This window comes from Vulpes lagopus, chromosome 4 (assembly GCF_018345385.1).
Source record: "Vulpes lagopus strain Blue_001 chromosome 4, ASM1834538v1, whole genome shotgun sequence".
Taxonomy (NCBI): domain Eukaryota; kingdom Metazoa; phylum Chordata; class Mammalia; order Carnivora; family Canidae; genus Vulpes; species Vulpes lagopus.
The window spans coordinates 82,107,789-82,126,694 of NC_054827.1; positions in this window are offsets into that span (position 1 = coordinate 82,107,789).

Sequence of the window (18,906 nt, forward strand, 5' to 3'; positions counted from 1 at the left end):
AAGCTTTTCCTTAAAATGCCTCTTAACTATACTATTGTTACAATTTTATTTATGAATTTAGTAATGAACATATTGGTTGTTGTCACTGAACTAGAATAGTGAACAAAAAATAACTGTAATGTGTACCCTTATCAATTCTTCAATTTCTTCTTTCCTAAATCTACAATTTTTAAATCTCTTTACTCTGAGTCTATGCTAGTTCTCCCTGCCTATGCATAGAAAAATTCTGCCTTTTGTGAAAGGATTTTCAAATCCCAACAGGGGTTATTCAGCTCAGTGTCAGACATGCAGAGTTAAGTCCCCATCAAAAAGAAGCAACAAAAGAATATCAGTCTCCTTGGGATACTGGGTAAATGAGTTTGACTGTACATTCTAGCACAGCAATCACCAGAGTAGTGGAAAATAATCACATAGTATTTCCCCCAAGAATGAAGTTATTAGCACATTGTGGCTCCTTGGAAGTTTATTTTTGTTTTATACACTGCTCTACTACAACCTATATAATCAAAAATGATATTTCAAGTTACATAAAAATTTTATTTCCTTTTTAATATTATTTTTTCAGAGTAATAGAGCAAAGTCAATTACATGACAATTTAATAAACTATTAAGTGCTAATCAAAAAATGCAAACAGGAAGTCATTAACATATATCTGGCAAATTTCAATTTTTGTCTTCACATTAAACATATTCAAATGCTATTTCCCTTCTTACTGGTTGCCTTAATTTTGGATATTTAAAAAAAACATACTCTACCATCTTAGAAAGAAAATAAATGTTTATTTTTATTTCATTTTATTATTTTTGGGAAAACATTATTTATTGGAACAGTTAATTTCCATTTCATGCAAGGTTTATATTTCAGATAAGTGTAGTGTTTCAGCAGATATTTTCCACTTAAAAGCAAATAGAGTAATAAAAAGGGAAAAAGCCTCTTTTACTGTAATTTTAAAGTACTGTTGACCCTTGAACAAGAGGAGTTTGAACTGTGTATTTCTACCTATACACATATTTTTTTAACAGTACTATAAAAAAATTTTTCTTTTCCCCATTTTTTCCTTATGATTTTTTAAGTAACATTTTCTTTCCTTTAGCTAACTTTACTGTAAGAAGAGAGTATATGATGGATATAACCTACAAAATATGTTTTGACTGCTTATTTCATCAGTAAAGCTTCCAGTCAAAGAACGGTAGGCGCTTAGTAGTCAAGTTTTGGGGGAGTCAAAAGTTAAATGTGGATTTTTTTACTATTTGAGGGTCAGTGCTTTTAGCTCCCGTATTATTCAAGAGTCAGCTGTAGTTTCCAAATATTGATGACCCTTCCTTCAAAATGTGCCATAGATTTAACCTTTTCCCTTAAAATCTCATATTGAGATTAAAGAACAGCCTCTTTTTGGGATGAGGGGAAGGAACAGAGGGAGAGGGAGAATCCTGAGCGGATTCCATGCCCAGTGCACAGACTCCAATTAAAATCAAGAGTTGAGGCTCAACTGACTGAGCTACCCGGGGGGCCCCTAAAATAGCAGCCTCTTAAAAAGACCTTGCTGCATTGATAATTCTCGTCCAAGCTATTTTCAATATTCCTTTTATTTTTTCAAACAATGGTTCTTTGTTTCTTTAAGGATACTTAAGATGTACTCTCAATATATTCTTGATTACTGTTGACTACAGGTACAATGTAATATTTTGGTATTTCCATCAAGCTAATAGATTCAGCATACTATTTATATCACATAATTCTTATTTACAAGAACATCTGAGATTTTTTCTTATTTTTATGTTGTAGATCTCCACAAAATTATTACAGTCTCTCAATTCAACCTTATATTTTATTACTACTAGAACAAATCTATTGTTTTAGCTTCAGACATCTGTCTTAACCATATGCTTCCTACTAACATTTGTCTTTGCTCAGGAAAGTTTCCCAGTCTGGGTTAATTTTGGTCTCATCCTTTGCCCAAGTATTTTATTTAAATCACATGTATTTTCTGAAGCTAGCTCAAATCTTAAATTTTTATTAAATCTTTATTTTCCATTATAATATATGAAGATATCTTATTTTTGAAATATAATTTGTAACAAATTTTTATGCAATTATACGTAGTATACTGTGCTGCCTTTGTCTTCCTCCTTCCCTCTCTCTCTCAACCTTTTCCTTCCTTCCTCTTTTCTTCCTTCTTTCCTTTTTTTCTTGCCCTCAAATATAATTTGAAGTATTTGAAGATTGAAATCATTATTGGTCTTTCTTATGTATTTTTTTATTAAATAATGAACACAAAATTGATAGATTACCAAATTTTCATTAAGGAAAATATGGCATTTATTTTATGAGAAAATCTCAATATTTGTGATTAATTCTATGTAATATGTATGCTCTCTGAGGCTAGATCTTAATGTGTTGAAACTTAGATGATTAGAAGTTGGGACAGGGAGCCACCTGGGTGGCTCAGTTGGTTACGGATCCCACTCTTGGTCTTGGTCTCTCATGAAGTCTCTCATAAATAAAGCCTTTAAAAAAAGAATAATTTATCTTTCCTCTTAAGTGTTTTGAGACTTCTTTCCATAACAAAGTCAACATATGGCCCATTTTAGAGGACAGAATTTTCTGAACCCAGATTTGTTTCTAATTTTAATATAGGACATAAAGTTCATAATCCTTAGCTCAACAGACAACATCTTGTACAAATTTCTGCCAAACAGCTTCCTTTGTCTGGGTCTTTCTTCTCTTCTATGTGACTGAAAGTACTATATGCTTTTCTGCTTATGAATCTTGACTCATGACATTACCATTGCTTAGAATACTCCATCTTTCATTTTACACATCTTGAGAGTGCTTAAAATATATTTGCAAATTGACTGACTTTTTTCAGTCCTCTTTAAAGGAAAGGGAAAATTATCTATATGGCAAAGTGAAGAATTAACCAAAACTCCAATAGTGCTTTTGCATCATACACAGAATCATAAAAAAATTCTACTGTAGGGTATAATTCTTGAGGAAAAATGTTACCAATTGCATATTGCTTTTAGCTATAATTTATTTATTGTGCTTTTGTCCCCACCTAAGTTTTGTAATTTATATGTTACATAATATACCATCAAATGCTATAAAATCAGTCCTCTTCTCGAAGTTTGCAATCCATAGAACAAGTATATTATTCAATGCATAGCTGTTAAACTATTATTAATAATAAAGAAAAAATACATAACAATGATTAACCTATATAGTACAGGCTAAATAGTTTAGTATGATTACATTTTATAATCTTAAAGATAGCTCTATGAGGTAGGGGCTATTTTTCACCTCATTTTACAAATGAGAGTTCTGAGGTTTAAGGACTTTGAATTTATTCACTAAGATAAGCATGAATAACTTGTCACTATCAATTAGAGGCATTTTGATGAATAGCAGACAACTCTTCTTCTGTGTCCTCTATTTTTCTTAAATATTTATTTATTTATTTGAGTCAGAGAGTGAGATTGAGCAGGGGGAGAAGGAGAAGGAGAAGCAGACTCCCTGATGAGCCAGGAGTGGACATGGGGCTTGATTCCAGGACTTGGAGATCATGACCTAAGCCAAAGGCAGCCACTAACCATATGAGCCATCTAGGCACCCCCTGTGTCCTTTATTTTTGTCAAGGATGTTGCCTTTAGGTGCTTATGTATGTACCAGTTTTCAACCAAGAGTTCTTGTTAAAGATGACATAGTAAATTTAGTTGGTGAAACTCAAGCAAATCTAATTTTAGAAATTCTGTCCTAATCCTTTGGTTATTGCTAACAATTCTATTGTATTATAACATTTTATTTCTGGGGCATCCTATGGAAATCCTATTAAAAAATAAAGGAAGAAAGAAAAGAAGGGAAATAAAAAAGGAAGAAAGGAGGGGAGGAAAGGAAGGAGGAAGAAATGAGGAACGGAAGGAAAAAAGGAAATACTACAGGTTACTGCACTTTTTTCTGCATTTTCTCTAAGGATCTTCTACCTTATTTGCAAGATACTGTACATCAACTATTTAATAATGAAAACTAAAAAAAGAAGTTCTCTTCCATCATGGATTATTAAGACATTAAATTTTAAAGGCTTCCAAGTATTAGTAATAATGATAACATTTATTTTCTGAGTACACTGTTAGCTATGTTGCCACATACTTTATATGCATTATCTCTTTCAATATATCGTAGAAACTTATGAGTTAGACAACGGCAATTATAATTGTTTCCACCTTATAGCTAAATAAACTGAGTGTTAGAAATACTACGAAAAACTTTAAAGTCACACAGAGAAAATGAGAATTATTTTTAAAATACAAGGTTTTCAGATTCCAAAGCTGAGAATCTAGTCATTAATTATATTTTCTATTGATTAATGGAAACTTTATATCTTACTGATGAAATGAAAATCATTGATTTAATGTTTTAACTTAATTCCTAAAAGCAACTATTCTATTAGACATGTTAAAATCTATTTAATTACTATTATGCTGCACTTCTTGAAAAGTGAGATATAAAAGGCAAAAGATATAGCTTCTGATTCTAAAAATGTTATAATAATGTTAAAGAGGAGACTTACAAAATAACATTTCAGTCATTCAAGAGACATTCACAGAGCTTCTGCAATGTGCTAGAAACAAACCAGAAAGAGCACTACCCTCATACATAGTGGTCCAGATTATGCAGAAAATAATCAAGTAAATAACAGTGAAAAACACGTGTTTCCATAGTGAAAGGAAGCAACCAATGAGGTAGAAGAAACATCAGGAAGGTGTGGTGTGACAGAAGCTAAGAAAAAAGTATTTTCAGAAGTGTGTCCCTGTTGCTGAGATGTGGAATAAGATAATTGCTTAGCCAACAAGGAAGCTATTGTCACTTTACAAGAGCATTTTCAGTCAGGTATAGATGGAGAAAGAAATTTGACTAAAACAAATTGAAGAAAGGTATAGGTTAGAAAATGAATAAAGTATGTATAGACAACATTTTTAGAAAGTTCTGCTATAAAGGTAAGCAAACAAATTAGGTTGTACCCAAAAGAAGATAGTAGATCACAGCTAGGTTTTTTCCTAAAATAGATTTATAAAGCATAGATATGATCACTACTTTTCTTACAAGCATGTGAGCTCCATGAAGACAAGGACTATATTTGTCTTGTTTATTTTTTTTGTTTTGTTTTGTTCAATTCTACGTCTCCACTGGCTAGCCCAACTTTCCTCAACAAATATACCATATGTATACATTTGTTGAATGAGTAAATATAAATAGATAAACTTATAATTATTCACTTGCTTAGAATACTTCCCTATGTCAAATATTAGCAGAGTTTTGTTTGTTTGTGTTTGTTTTGTTGACTGTGTCTTTTCCCCAGGAGCCCAAACCAAAAAATTTGCATATTCACAATCTTCCTTGCCATTATAGCCTGACAAACCTCTCCCACCAAAATATCCTTCAATTTTGCTGATTCCATCAAAGAAATATTTCCACAATGACCACTACTATCATTCTATCATGTTCTCTAACTCATTAGTTTAGTTTAGACTTATCCATATATATTTTTTTTTTTTAACATTTCACTAAAGTCATCATTGGTAGCTAGCCTCTACAATGACTCCCAATTATTCCCCTCTTGGTAGTCACACCATTGTATAGCTCCCTCCCACACTGAGCTGGGATGATCTGTCTTACTAGTACATTATTGTGAAAATGGTTGACTTCTGAGGCTAAGTTGGGCTTTGCTCTTTCCTGGATTACTCACTCTGGCTAAAGGCAGCTGCCATGCTGTGATGATACTCAAGCAGCCTTATGAAAAGTAAACTGGGTAAGCAAAAGAGGCCTTTCCTCAACAATAAGTACTGACTTGCCTTGAAAACAGATCTTCTAGTACCAAACTTGATGACTGGAGTCCTAGGATACAACTTTACTGCAACTTGCTGAAAGGCACTGAGCCAGACCTTCCCTCTAAGGAATTCTTAGATTCCTTACCCACAAGGTTTCTATTAAAAAATATACATTTTGAAAAAAATAAAATAAAAATAAATAAATAAATAAATAAATAAATAAATAAAAAATATACATTTTGTTTTAAACGATTAAATTTTAGAACAATTGTAGAAGTAAATAATATACCCTACCACCAACATCTTGATTTACTTATTTACTAGAATTTTCTAAAACTCTTGTTTACAACCTCAGAAAATCATAGTAATATCCCTTTGATGAGAGAAGCACACTGAAAATTTTGTAGTTCAACATGGCAGATGTAGATCTTTAGTAATTATTGAACGAATGAAAGAGGCTGGCAGGCATAAGGAAGGAAAGGAGAGTAAAGGGGGAAAAAAGGTGTGCTTGAAATTGGAGCTCAGAGTCCATGAAATGTATTAAATAATAGCTTGGACTCTGGATCTGAATTTTCTGGCTCAAATCTTGATTTGACATGCAGCCACAAACAAATACCCTGACATGATTCATAATCTCAGGATCTCTGTTTCATTACTGTGACTTTATATAGATCTTGATGTTATTTACTGAAAAAATTATTTGTCTTAAATGTAGTTCTTCATTAAATTTGCATAATAAAAACAAATCACTTAAGTTTATTTGCATGAAAAAAATAATAAGTTATTAGTTGATTAGAAAAAATATGGTGGCTGTTTGATATCATTGGAGAAAAGACATTTTTCATACTTAAATGAACAGAAACAAAGCTTTTGTGTGATATGGTATGATATCAAAGCTCTTCCTGTTTACCCTAAACTTATTTTTCTCTGACTCTGGCTATAAAATCATGCAAGAGCAACGAACAAAGCAACAGGGATCTGGTAAGTGTTAAAAATTCTGTCAGGTTTGCCCATTCTGCAAACTGGAAGAACTATGAGGTCTAAGAACCAAACATGTCATAGTTGGCTTTCAGTAACACCTTCCTTTCTGCTCTCATTTCTAGCACGTTAGAGCCCTTTCTTGTCTTCACCCAGCCCCATTTCATGCTTATAGCCTCTTTTCCCACCAAAAAATTCTTACTGTGCATTAGAATCCTTATACTGAGTGAACATTACTGTTTCCCATCATCTATCCTGAAAACCCCTGCTTTCTCAGTTTTAGTTTGGAACCCTCTCCCTGATCTCGAGTATGAAAAAAGCATGGAAGATATCCTATTCTCACTACATTAAGAGATCTTTTAGACGTTAATTATAGCACACTTCTCTCAGAAAGAGATGTTGTATTTAAAACCATAAACATTTGGATTATATTAGTTGATTTCAGAGCCTATATACCGTTTACATTACGTTGAAGGGAAATTTTATTCAAATTTCTTAATATCAGACTTGAAAACTTTTCCAGCACAACTCACTCTGGTTTGAGAGTATTTTGCAATATAATTGATCAGACAGCCTAAATATAGTTAAAATTTATGAGACATGAATTTTAAATATTGTGGTAATTAGTACAGTGTTTCATAGAACAGATATTCAGGTTTAAAACGTTTCAAGGAGAATCATGTATATAAGATGACTAGTCTACTTTAAAATCATGAATATTATCTCATAATCTTATAGGAAAAAATGCTTTTCTCACATCTGTTTAAACTGAATTGGAGTTTTAGTAATACCAGAATACAGGTTTGGGATGGCTCAGTTTTGTTAGAATATATTAATTTTGAAGTATTCATTAAGATAAAACATTATTTATTAATACTTAAAATTGAAAATTTTAACTTATCTCTGAAGTGTCTGTACGATACATTGGAAGTAAGATTAAAAGACTCACAAAAAAGGGGATCCCTGGGTGGCGCAGCGGTTTGGCGCCTGCCTTTGGCCCAGGGCGCGATCCTGGAGACCTGGGATCGAATCCCACGTCCGGCTTCCAGTGCATGGAGCCTGCTTCTCCCTCTGCCTGTGTCTCTGCCTCTCTCTCTCTCTCTCTCTCTGTGTGACTATCATAAATAAAAAAAAAAAAAAAACTCACAAAAAAAAAAAAAAAGCCTTGCATTTCCAGAGATATTTCATAAACTGAAATACAGAGTACAGTGAGGTTTATTTCTGTTTGCTTTTTATAAGCACTACTCATTTGATAGGTTTTGTCCTATCAAAACATGTTAAGTCATATCTGTATTTCTGAATTATGATTGTTATAGACATTCTAGTTTTCTTGTAGTTTTTAAGTGCACATAAAGAAAAAAAAACCTTTTACATGACATGATGATATAAAAGAATTATTGTTTCTCCCTTCTCCTTTCTTAGACACAATAGAAATTAGCATATTTCCCGTTTGTTTGTTTGTTTGTTTTATATTTCTCTTTGACTGATGGATTCATAGCTTTCAATTTCCTTGGAAAGCAGTTGTAACATTTCCAGGAGCTGATCAAGGAAGCTTGTCATTTCATCCTCCAGAGGCTGTTATGGGCAGCAGAATCAAAAACAGGTTTACAATTAATGAAGCACAAATATATTGTGAAGAAGAACCTGATAAGTTCCTTCAGCAGCTGTCATGGGCAAAGATTTCATATCAAATTGATTAGCCTGGCTCTCACTCAGCTAGTTGAAGATTATATAGTGAGATTGTGAGAGAATATTTGAAATGTTGCTTCTGTAAACTTCAGAGAAGTTTAAGCTAGTCTCAACACATGGGAAGTCACCTTAATGGCACGTCTAGTACTTTACATAGTCCCCCATTTGATTAGAAAATGATGATAGTACATTATTCAAGGCTTTTTTGTTGACAGAGCTTATATTCTCCAGGCAGTTTTTCTACCAACTGGCTATTTGTTCAGAGAAAATATTTAAAAATTAACATAGTCTTTCAATTACCAAGTTGAAGGATCCTTGAATAAAATTGGTCCAATGATAATATCTGTACTTAATTTGTCCCATCAAATTCAAAGGGATATATAATGAACATAACCTAAAAAAAAAAAAACAAAAATCTTCCAGAATTAAACTAAAATCGGCTAATTTATTTAACAGAAACTTGTTGAGCATTTTGGAGATAACAGTGAACATGACTGATGTGGTCTTGTTCTCAGTCTTGTAGTCTAGTGGTAATATATATATGAAAATTTTGTGTTTTTAACAAGCAAACAAAATAGGGGGGAAAAACTGCAGACTTCTAGTTTCCAGCCTGATATGCAAGGAGGTTCGAGGTCATCACCCCCATCACAACAGGAAAACAGCTGAACAAATTGAAAAATCAAGTATTTTTCTTAGACCCACTACAGTTAGGGTAACAGGGCCATCTGCTGCCACCACTTGGAGACCCGAGGGCACAGGCCGGCTCCAGGCGAACAGGCTGGAAGGGAACACAGAACGGTCCGTCCGGGGACCCACCTCAATATCCCCGGCCCCGACCACTGGGCGCTTACAAGCGGGCGCCGTCACCCAGGATGGGGGAGTTCCATACCTCCTCACACCCCCACCCACCCCTGCACCCAGTCAGCCCTGCTCGGCCGTCCTGCCCGCCCCTCCCTTACAGTGTATTCAAGGGGCTTCCAGCTCCTTCCTCTGCCTCAGGGGGGCTCCTGCACGTCGGTGCCACAGGGTCCACACGTGGGGCCCCGCACATTTGGGGGCACAGCGCGCCGGGGGCCTTTGGGGCCAGGGCCCTCCCCAGATTCCCTGGGAATTTCCAGGGCCTTGTGCGACGAGGCCCGACCGCAGCGCCCACCGGGGACTGACGACCTCCAGGTCACGGGTCTGAGGAGCCAGCCGGCGCGCCTCGTGGGGGCGGATGCCCTCGGCGGCCTCGCTCCCGGGACCCGCCTCGGGGCCGCAGGCCGCCCTCCTGCCCTCCCGGCGCGGCGCCCCGTGGCCCCCCGAGGGCCGTCCACGCTCCTGACGCCGGGCCCCCTACCTGTGCCTTCGGGCGAGGCCGCACGTGAGGCGGGGTCCTCCGGCCGGGCCCGCGGTCTCTCCGCCGCCTCCCTGCCTGCTCGGGCCCTGGCGGCCGCTCCCGCGATCCTGCCGCCCGGAGCAGCGCCCGTGGGGAGTCGTGGCGCCCGGAGCAGCAGCAGCGCCCGAGGGGAGTCGCCTTCCTCCAGGGTCGCCGGCGGCGCCTCCCGGGGCCTCGCGCGCCTCACCTTGGCCGGGCCTCGCTCCCGAGAAGCTGCCAGGCACGTGGGTGACCTCGGGCGGGCTGCCCCGCCTCCCCGCGCCCCGGGGCTCCGGCCGGAAGCTGAGCACGCCGTGGTCGCCGCAGGCCCCCGGCAGAGAACAGCCCGCCCGGCCTCCTGCAGGGCCTCAGGGCCGGCCCGAGGGGCCTCTCGCAGGGGTGCGGCCGGCGGCCCTGTGGGGAGGTGGGGCCCTGAGCCGCCGGGAGAGGAGACGCGGCCTCGGCTCCTCCCCGCATGACGCCAGGGGCCAAGCACCGGAGCCCGAGCCCTTCTTCTCTGCTTTCCGGCAGTGCTCCGCCTCCGCCTCCCTCGTCCCCCTCCCCCACCTCCCTCCTCTTTCTCCTCCCTCCTCTTTCTCCTCCCTCCCTCCTCCTCCCTTCCTCCGACCCCCCTCCCCTGCCCTCCTCCTCTCCCTCCCAATTCCTCTTTCCCTCCTCCTCCCTCCTCTCTTCCCTCCTCCCTCCTCCTCCCTCCCTCCTCTTCCTACTCCCCTCCCTCCTCCCTCCCCATCCCCCCTCCCTCTTCCCTCCTCCTCCTTCCTCCTTTCCCTCCCTCCTCCCTCTCCCTCTTTCCCTCCTCCTCCCAGGCCCCACGTCCTGTCTCTGCACCACCTGGGGTTGTAGCCTGCAGACACCACCCACTTCAGATTGCCCCACTGGTGCCCCAGGTGAAAACTGACAATGGGGACAAATTGACTTTTAACTGGATCCAGGTGGAATGTAATTTGGGGTTTAAAGGAGTTGAAACTTTTTAAAAAAGATTTTATTTACTTATTATTGAGAAGGAGAGCATGAGGGTAAGCTTGGGATGGGGGTGAGAGTGGGCCTCCCTGAGGAGCAGGGAGTGGGACAGAGTGGGGCTCCCAGGCCCCTGGGATCATGACCCTAGCTGAAGGCAGGTGCATAACCCACTCAGCCACCCACGTACCCCTGAATTGAAACTTTTATTCTACCAAGGATTACTGAAGGTCAAATAAGCTCTATTATCTCTGTCGTGTTTTGTCAGCCAAAGATGACAAGGGTGACGGCTAATTTTGTCTTTCTCAAAGTTTTCATAGGTAACTAAGATAGCTTTCAAAGCGTTTGGCAACCCGAAACTAAAGTTTTCCTTGGATGAGAATATGCTTTGAGTTCATTGGATGTCTAAATCTTTTCCAAATGAGAGTAAACACTAAAGCATTGATAACATAGGTTTGTAAAGAAACTAAGGATATTTGGGTCCGTTGGAAAACGTGTTTTATGCTTAATTGATTCACAAATTTGCCCCCAAAGAATTCTGGTGTAACTGTTCACAATAGGTTACTACTGTGTTTTCACTGAAGATTAAGGTTTCTGTGAATTAACGTTCTACTAAATGTAATTAAGATTGATGGAAATAAGGGAAGGAACTCTGGGTAAAAAGACCTAAGGAATGGGAACACGGTTTTGTTGAAAGTAAATGAAAGTAATTTTGTCCTGAAATGACACTATTTGTTTGGAGAGAAATGGCTTGGGACAAAATCTGAATGCAGCAGAAAGTTGTAGAAGGTTTGTGAAACAAAGCCTTTAGAAAGGAATTTTATGTGCGGTCAGGATAGACTCGGATTGAAAGAATGGCTTTTAAAAGTACGGTGGTATAAGATTGAAATTCTCTGTGAAAAAGACAAGTTTTCTTGAATTATAGCTCTGCTATTTAAAATTTTTTTTTAATTTTATTTATTTAAATTCAATTAACTAACATGTAATATATTACTGGCGTCAGACGTAGAGGTCAGTGATTCATCAGTCTTATAATACCCAGCAATCCTGTTTGTTTCCTGGGATTAAGAGTCTCTATGGTTTATCCCTCTCTGATTTTGTCTTGTTTTGTTTTTCCCTCTTCCCCTGTGATCCTCCATTTTGTTTCTTTTTTTTTTTTTTAATTTTTATTTATTTATGATAGTCACAGAGAGAGAGAGAGAGAGGCAGAGACACGGGCAGAGGGAGAAGCAGGCTCCATGCACCGGGAGCCCAACGTGGGATTCGATCCCGGGTCTCCAGGATCGCGCCCTGGGCCAAAGGCAGGCGCCAAACCGCTGCGCCACCCAGGGATCCCCATTTTGTTTCTTATATTCTACGTGAGTGAGATCGTTGTGCCCAAGATCCCAAATCTGAGAAACCACCAAGGAGCCGACACCGATGGTTGGGGATCCCTGGGTGGCTCAGCGGATTGGCGCCTGCCTTTCGCCCAGGGCGCGATCCTGGGGTCCCGGGATCAGGTCCCGCGTCGGGCTCCCGGCATGGAGCCTGCTTCTCCCTCTGCCCGTGTCTCTGCCTCTCTCTCTCTCTCTCTCTCTCTCTCTCTGTGTGTGTCTATAATAAATAAATACATACATACATACACACACAAGGGTTTATTTACAAGCTCGAGCCTGGGTCCAAGTATACCTGATGCAGCGGAGCAGGGACTTGGACCCCCGAGACTAAGAGGCTTAGCAACTTTATAGGGGCCAGTGGCCAACGGGATCGCAGAAAGTTGCACAGTCATGCTGGTCCGCTGAGCCGGATTTCCGGTTAGGGTGTGCCCTGGTCTTTGACTAGGGCGGGCAGTGCCCTAAGTAATAAGCAGGTCAGCACAAGGCGGGTGCACCCCAAAATAGAGTCAGTCCTGCTCTGCTTGTCCAGGGGTAGGGGATTTTGTTAAATATCCTGGGTCCCACAAGATCATATAATTACCATTCTCTGATGAACTTATCTTGCTTCGCATAATACCCTCTAGTTCCATCCATGTTGTTGCAAATGGCAAGATTTAATTTTTTTGATGGCTTAGTATTCCATTGTATACATATATAATACATCTTCTTTATCCCTTCATCCATTAATGGACACCTGGGCTCTTTCCATAGTTTGGCTATGGTGGAGACTGTTGCTATAAACATCGGGGTACAGGAGCCACTTTGGATCACTACATTTGTATTTTTGGGATAAATCCCTAGTAGTGCAATTGCTGGGTTGTAGGATAGCCCTATTTTCATCTTTTTGAGGAACCTCCACACTTTTCCAGAGTGGCTGCACCAGCTTGCATTCCCACCAATGGGTGTAAGAGGGTTCCCCTTTCTCTGCATCCTCGCCAACATCTGTCTTTTCCTGACTTGTTCATGTTAACCATTCTGACTGGTGTGAGGTAGTATCTCATTGTGGTTTTGAGTTGTATTTCCCTGATGCCGAGTGATGGGGAGCATTTTCTCATGTGTGTGTTGGCCATTTATGTCATCTTTGGAGAAATGTCTATTCATGTCTTCTGCCCATTTCTTGATTGGACTATTTGTTCTTTGGGTGATGAGTTCTATAAGTTCTTTATGGATTTTGGATACTAGCTTTCGCATTCTGTCATTTGTCATTTGGTTTGTCGACTGTTCTCTTTGCCGTGCAAAAGCTTTTTATCTTGATGAAGTCCCAACAGTTCATTTTTATTTTAAGGAGTTTATTTGTTTATTCATGAGAGACACACACAGAGAGAGAAAGAGAGAGAGAGGGGGGCAGAGACACCAGCAGAGGGAGAAGCAGGCTCCCTGCATGGAGCCCCATGTGGGACTCGATCCCAGGTCTCCAGGATCATGCCCTGGGCTGAAAGCGGTGCTAAGCCGCTGGGTCACTGGGGCTGTCCCCAACAGTTTTTTGGGTTTTTTTTTCCCGTTGTTTCCCTTGACTTTGGAGAAGTGTCTAGTAAGGAGTTGCTGTGGCCGAGATCACAAAGGTTGCTGCCTGTGTTCTCTTGATAAGAAATTGTAAACGAAATTGTTTTCTTTTGTCTGTCCAGGAAAACCAGTTTCTCTGTCTTGTCTATATCAGGTCTTTAATGACCCATAATCCTATTTAGGCATGTGCTTTAAAACTTTCAAGGTCTTAACCAACTTTCCCAAGATTTATATTGTAAACGAAGTCTGACTATGATTGCTTACTTGGTATGTTATGTTGTGGTATAAGGTCGTCACTCCATATTCTGATTTCAAAGTGTTCTGTATCACAGAAATAATTGAATTTCCTTGTCAATTGCCTTGTAATGAACTCCCAGATTGTTAACAATGTCAATTTCTGAGTTTTTGTCATTTATAATTGTTCTTATTCTCCTGCAAAATGAGTGGCATCTCCAAGAAGATTCATAAAAAAGACTTTTAGGACAAATATAGGTACTCAATATCTTTAAGATCACAAAACTGAAATGGGTAAAAATTTCCAGAACTAACTAAAGCTGTGTTCAAATTGAACAAGAATTTGTAACGTGGGACTAAACAAATTGAGGAAAATGACTGTGCTTTTGTAACTCTTATTTGATATACTGCTGGTTCTCTAATGTTTACTCTTCCAGATTAAGGAAACGTTCTCTTAAGATATCGATGACTTAAAGAAATATGATTAAGTATTCACTGGTAAACAAATTCAAGCAGTTAACTTTTCTCTCTACCTGAATCCTTTAAAATTCAAAAGTTCTCAGTAAGTATTCTTTCTTCCATGGCAACCACAGTCATTTGCATAAGTTCAATAAGAATCTGTTTTGCTTGTAACAGGGCACCATTAAAAACAGTGGTTTTTCTACCAAAGCTGTGACTGGAGTGTCTTATTTGAGTGTGACATACATAGACTCCGATATGACTAGACAGCTTTAAGAAATTCAGCTTGGCTTTGTGTAACATGGAGGCATAAAGCCTCATGGAAATGCTGGCCTTGGGCAGCCCAGGTGGCTCATCGGTTTGGCACAGCCTTCAGCCTGGGGTGTGATCCTGGAGACTGGGGATCGGGTCCCACGTCGGGCTCCCTGCATGGAGCCTGCTTCTCCCTCTGTCTGTGTTTCTGCCTCTCTCTCTCTCTGTCTCTCATGAATAAATAAATAAAATCTTAAAAAAAAAAAAAAAAGGAAATGCCGGCCTGGTATCTTGCTTACAGAGTTCCCAGCAGCCTTACCAGGTGAGTAAAGAATGTTACTCCCTGGCAGGTGTAGGAAACTCAAGATGCTTTGGGGACCTCATGAAGAGGAATTCTCCCAAGACTACAGGTATTTCAGGTATGTCTGATGGCAAGTACTTGGTTTGGCTTCTCATCTAGAGAGGCTACTAAAAGTTCAAACTAGATCCCTTAGAAATGTCCGAGCACAGCTGATTTTAAAAAATCCATATGGGTAATTGCTATCCTTGCTGAGCTTATGTAAATCATTAGGCCAAGTTTGTTAAAATTAGACTTGTTTTATCAACAAATTGATCTTAATTTGGTTATCTATGGAAATAAGGGTGATTTTAGAGAGGAAAATTATGTTTCAATAACCTGTCTGCAGATGTTAAATTCTAGCTCTGATGGTCTTTGAACGCTTTCCCAAAGTAGACAACTTGAGTTAAACTTCAGAGAAGCTGCCACAGTATCTCATATATAGACCTTCTTTGTTCTTGTTTTCCTGTGGGGATAATAACAGGACTCCATGGGCATATGATTTGAACAGCTGGAAGATGAGATGGATTCCCCAACAATTGTATAATTCAACTAGTTCCTTGACCAATTCTATGTGGCTGGAATGACAAAATCATTCCTTAAAAGTTAAGGTGTACCCTATTCCATGGAGTTTATTATGGACTTGTGGAGAAAATGGTTGGCTCCACTTAGGTGATGACTTAGCAATGCTCTTATCTCTTGAGACAAGTCTTCTCCTGTTTACCAGTGATTCCTCATAATTAGGATATTGTTAAGGGTAGATATGAAACAAACAACAAGGGCTTCTTGATAGTTATATCCCTTGCCAAATTTGTTCCAGGAACTACCTCTATTGATAAAAAAACTGCAAATAGAGGCTTTTAGCCAAGCATGTATCTACCACCTTTAACTAATCTCAACAGGCAGTCACCCACAAATTCAAAAGATGGTCCTCCAAAACCGAATGGCCCTTGATATTCTGACTGCAGCTCAAGGAGGAACCTATGCCTTATTAAATTAAAACAGAGTCTTATGTATATACCCCAGATTACCACAAAAATGTTACAGAGTTACTAGAAAGTATGAATACTCACATTGGCACTTTAACCAATCCCTCTCTTTCCTTTAATGATTGGTTAAACTCCTGGAATAGAGGAAAATTTTTGTCAGCTATCTAGGGCAAACTGTCTCTGCCATTAATGAGCACCCAAACTAGTACAATCTAAAACCTGATCCCTCTTTGTTAGGTAACATATATCCTAAACTTGCATCTGGGAGTTGGATATATCTTAACAACTCTTTGCAGACAAAAAGCCACTGGAACCTCTCTGAACCAGGCCCTCTGAGGTTCTCTTGACCACTTCCACAGTGCTAGAACTTCACAGCTTCTCTCTGTGGATCCATGTTTCAAAAATTAAGACCACTCTGGCCCCAGGTGAGGAGTCCTCTGCCAAGTACTCGGGAGTGGGCTGGAGATATATGTCTGTTATTCAAAGGATCTGACTCTTGATTTCAGCTCAGATCATGATCTCAGGGTGGTGAGATTGAGCCCCACATCATTGCGCTCTGCATCAGCAGGGAGTCTGCCTGAGATTCTCCCTCTCCCTCTACCCTCCCCCACTCTCTCTTGCTCGCTCAAATAAATAAATAATTTTTAAAAAGAATGAAATATACTGTGGTGTGTTTAGATTATTTTTGACACCTTTTAAATCACTGATGTACTATTCTACTTTTTAAGATTTTAGATATAGGAAGTATCCTTTTTTTTAGAGGAGTCCTCAAAAAAGTAGATGTTACATGGCAGTTTCTCTTAATTTCCAGCCATTTTAGATATAATTTGAAATTTTTAATAATATACAAATACTATGTAGCTTTAATGCTTAGCTAGAATATCAGCAGTTTTATAAATCTACATATTCCATCCATAATTTCTGTATTTCAGAACCATAAATTTCAGTCTACAAACATAGGTATGTCAGAATATTATTTTTCTCATATTTAATGACCCTTAATCTGTCACCAGGCCCCATACCTCATTTGTGGAAGTATGGTAAGGTTATTGGGTCTTATATATAGTACAGAGACCTAAAGGATATTCCTCTTATTATAGATTATCTGTCCATACTCCTTACCTGTGTGTACTATTACTCCTAAGATCCCCAGATTGTATGATTCTCAGGCTCAGCATCTCTGCTGCTAAAAACTACTCCTGGTTCAGAAGATTTTGTTGGAGTCCTGCTAGACAGAAAGTAGTACTTGGATCCTTTATGTGTTCAGCAACAGAATACTTTATTCCCTCCTCAGCTTCAAGAAATCCCTCCTAAGTATCTTGTTAATCATCAAAGGCACTCTCCAGTAATTTCTTCATCTCTGGGGCATCTAATAAATCTGAAGAAGTAAAGGCATTTACAAAAGAAAGGCTAGTGTTAACTTAATAACTTCTGCTCTGAGGGTTAAATTAGAAATAGTCCCCCATGAGCGAGAAAGAAAACAAAGCAAAATAACAAAACAGCCAAAGGGCCTGGGGTTGGGGAGTGGTAGTTCCTGAATATCAACTTGATATTAGAGAAATATTTAATATTTATTTTTTTAAGAATCTTTTTTTGTTTTGTTTTGTTTTGTTTTAAATTTATGATAGTCACAGAGAGAGAGAGAGAGAGAGAGAGGCAGAGACACAGGCAGAGGGAGAAGCAGGCTCCATGCACCAGGAGCCCGACGTGGGATTCGATCCCAGGTCTCCAGGATCGTGCCCTGGGCCAAAGGCAGGTGCCAAACTGCTGCGCCAGCCAGGGATCCCAGAAATATTTAATATTTAGATTTTTTTTTACCTAGTAGTATTATTTTAATGATGCAATTATATGATGAAATAATACTTTTTCTTTAGTATTCACTTATCTAAGGTATAGCCGAGTTTGCTGTGGCAACATTAATAGATCTGAAAGGCATTTATGTATACACACACAGAAATATAGTGAAACTCTGCAATGTGTAAGTTTAAAATCATATTTAGTTCTGAAAAGAAAATGTTCTTACTATTTTGGAAGTCGTAAAATCTTATAATTTTCTTTTCTTTACCCTCTACTTCCTCTGTTTCCCTCTGCACAGTTGCATGGCATTTAGAACACCCTGTGAATTAAGATTAATTAGAATTTCAGAATGTTATTTTACTTCTTGAGGTAAACATAGGTACTCAGTCAGGTAAAACCAAGCTTGAATTCTGTCTGTAATGATTTATTTAAATTATCTATCCAGAAAATTACTTACATTCTCAGCCTCAGTGTTCTTATCATCAATCTGCCTTTAATTGCAAGGATTAAAGGAGATGATATATTCAAATTGCTAAGAAAAATTACTGTCAGTACAGTTCCTGGCACATAGTAGGTTCCATGTCTTTAGTGTATGTTATTCTATGATAAATTAATCTGAAAGGAGAAAAGAACATTTAAAAGATGCTTTGCATTTAAGACATTCAAGATATTGCATGATTTGGTTCCTTCTCTTTTTTCTGAATCAGATATTTCACTTGGCATTCTAATTATTCTAACTAGAGGTTGGAACCATTTAACTTTTCCTCAAACAAATACGAGTAGTAGGGAAATAGCCCAGATCCAACAAGACAAATTAGCAGATATTCTCTTTACCTGATGGATTTGACAAAACAAACTCAATTATATACATGTGAATCCAACTGTCGCACATACAAACATTACCTATGGCTAACTGTGCCAGGCAACTGTAGAAAATGTAAGAAGGTTTTGAGGAGAGTGCAATGAAAAAAAAATTAAGATAGCAAAAGCTGTTTATTTTTTTTATTTTTTATTTTTTTGCAAAAGCTGTTTAAAGTAGACTTTATGTTCACAAATGGGAATTTTAATTGCATATAAAGAACACTTTTAAGA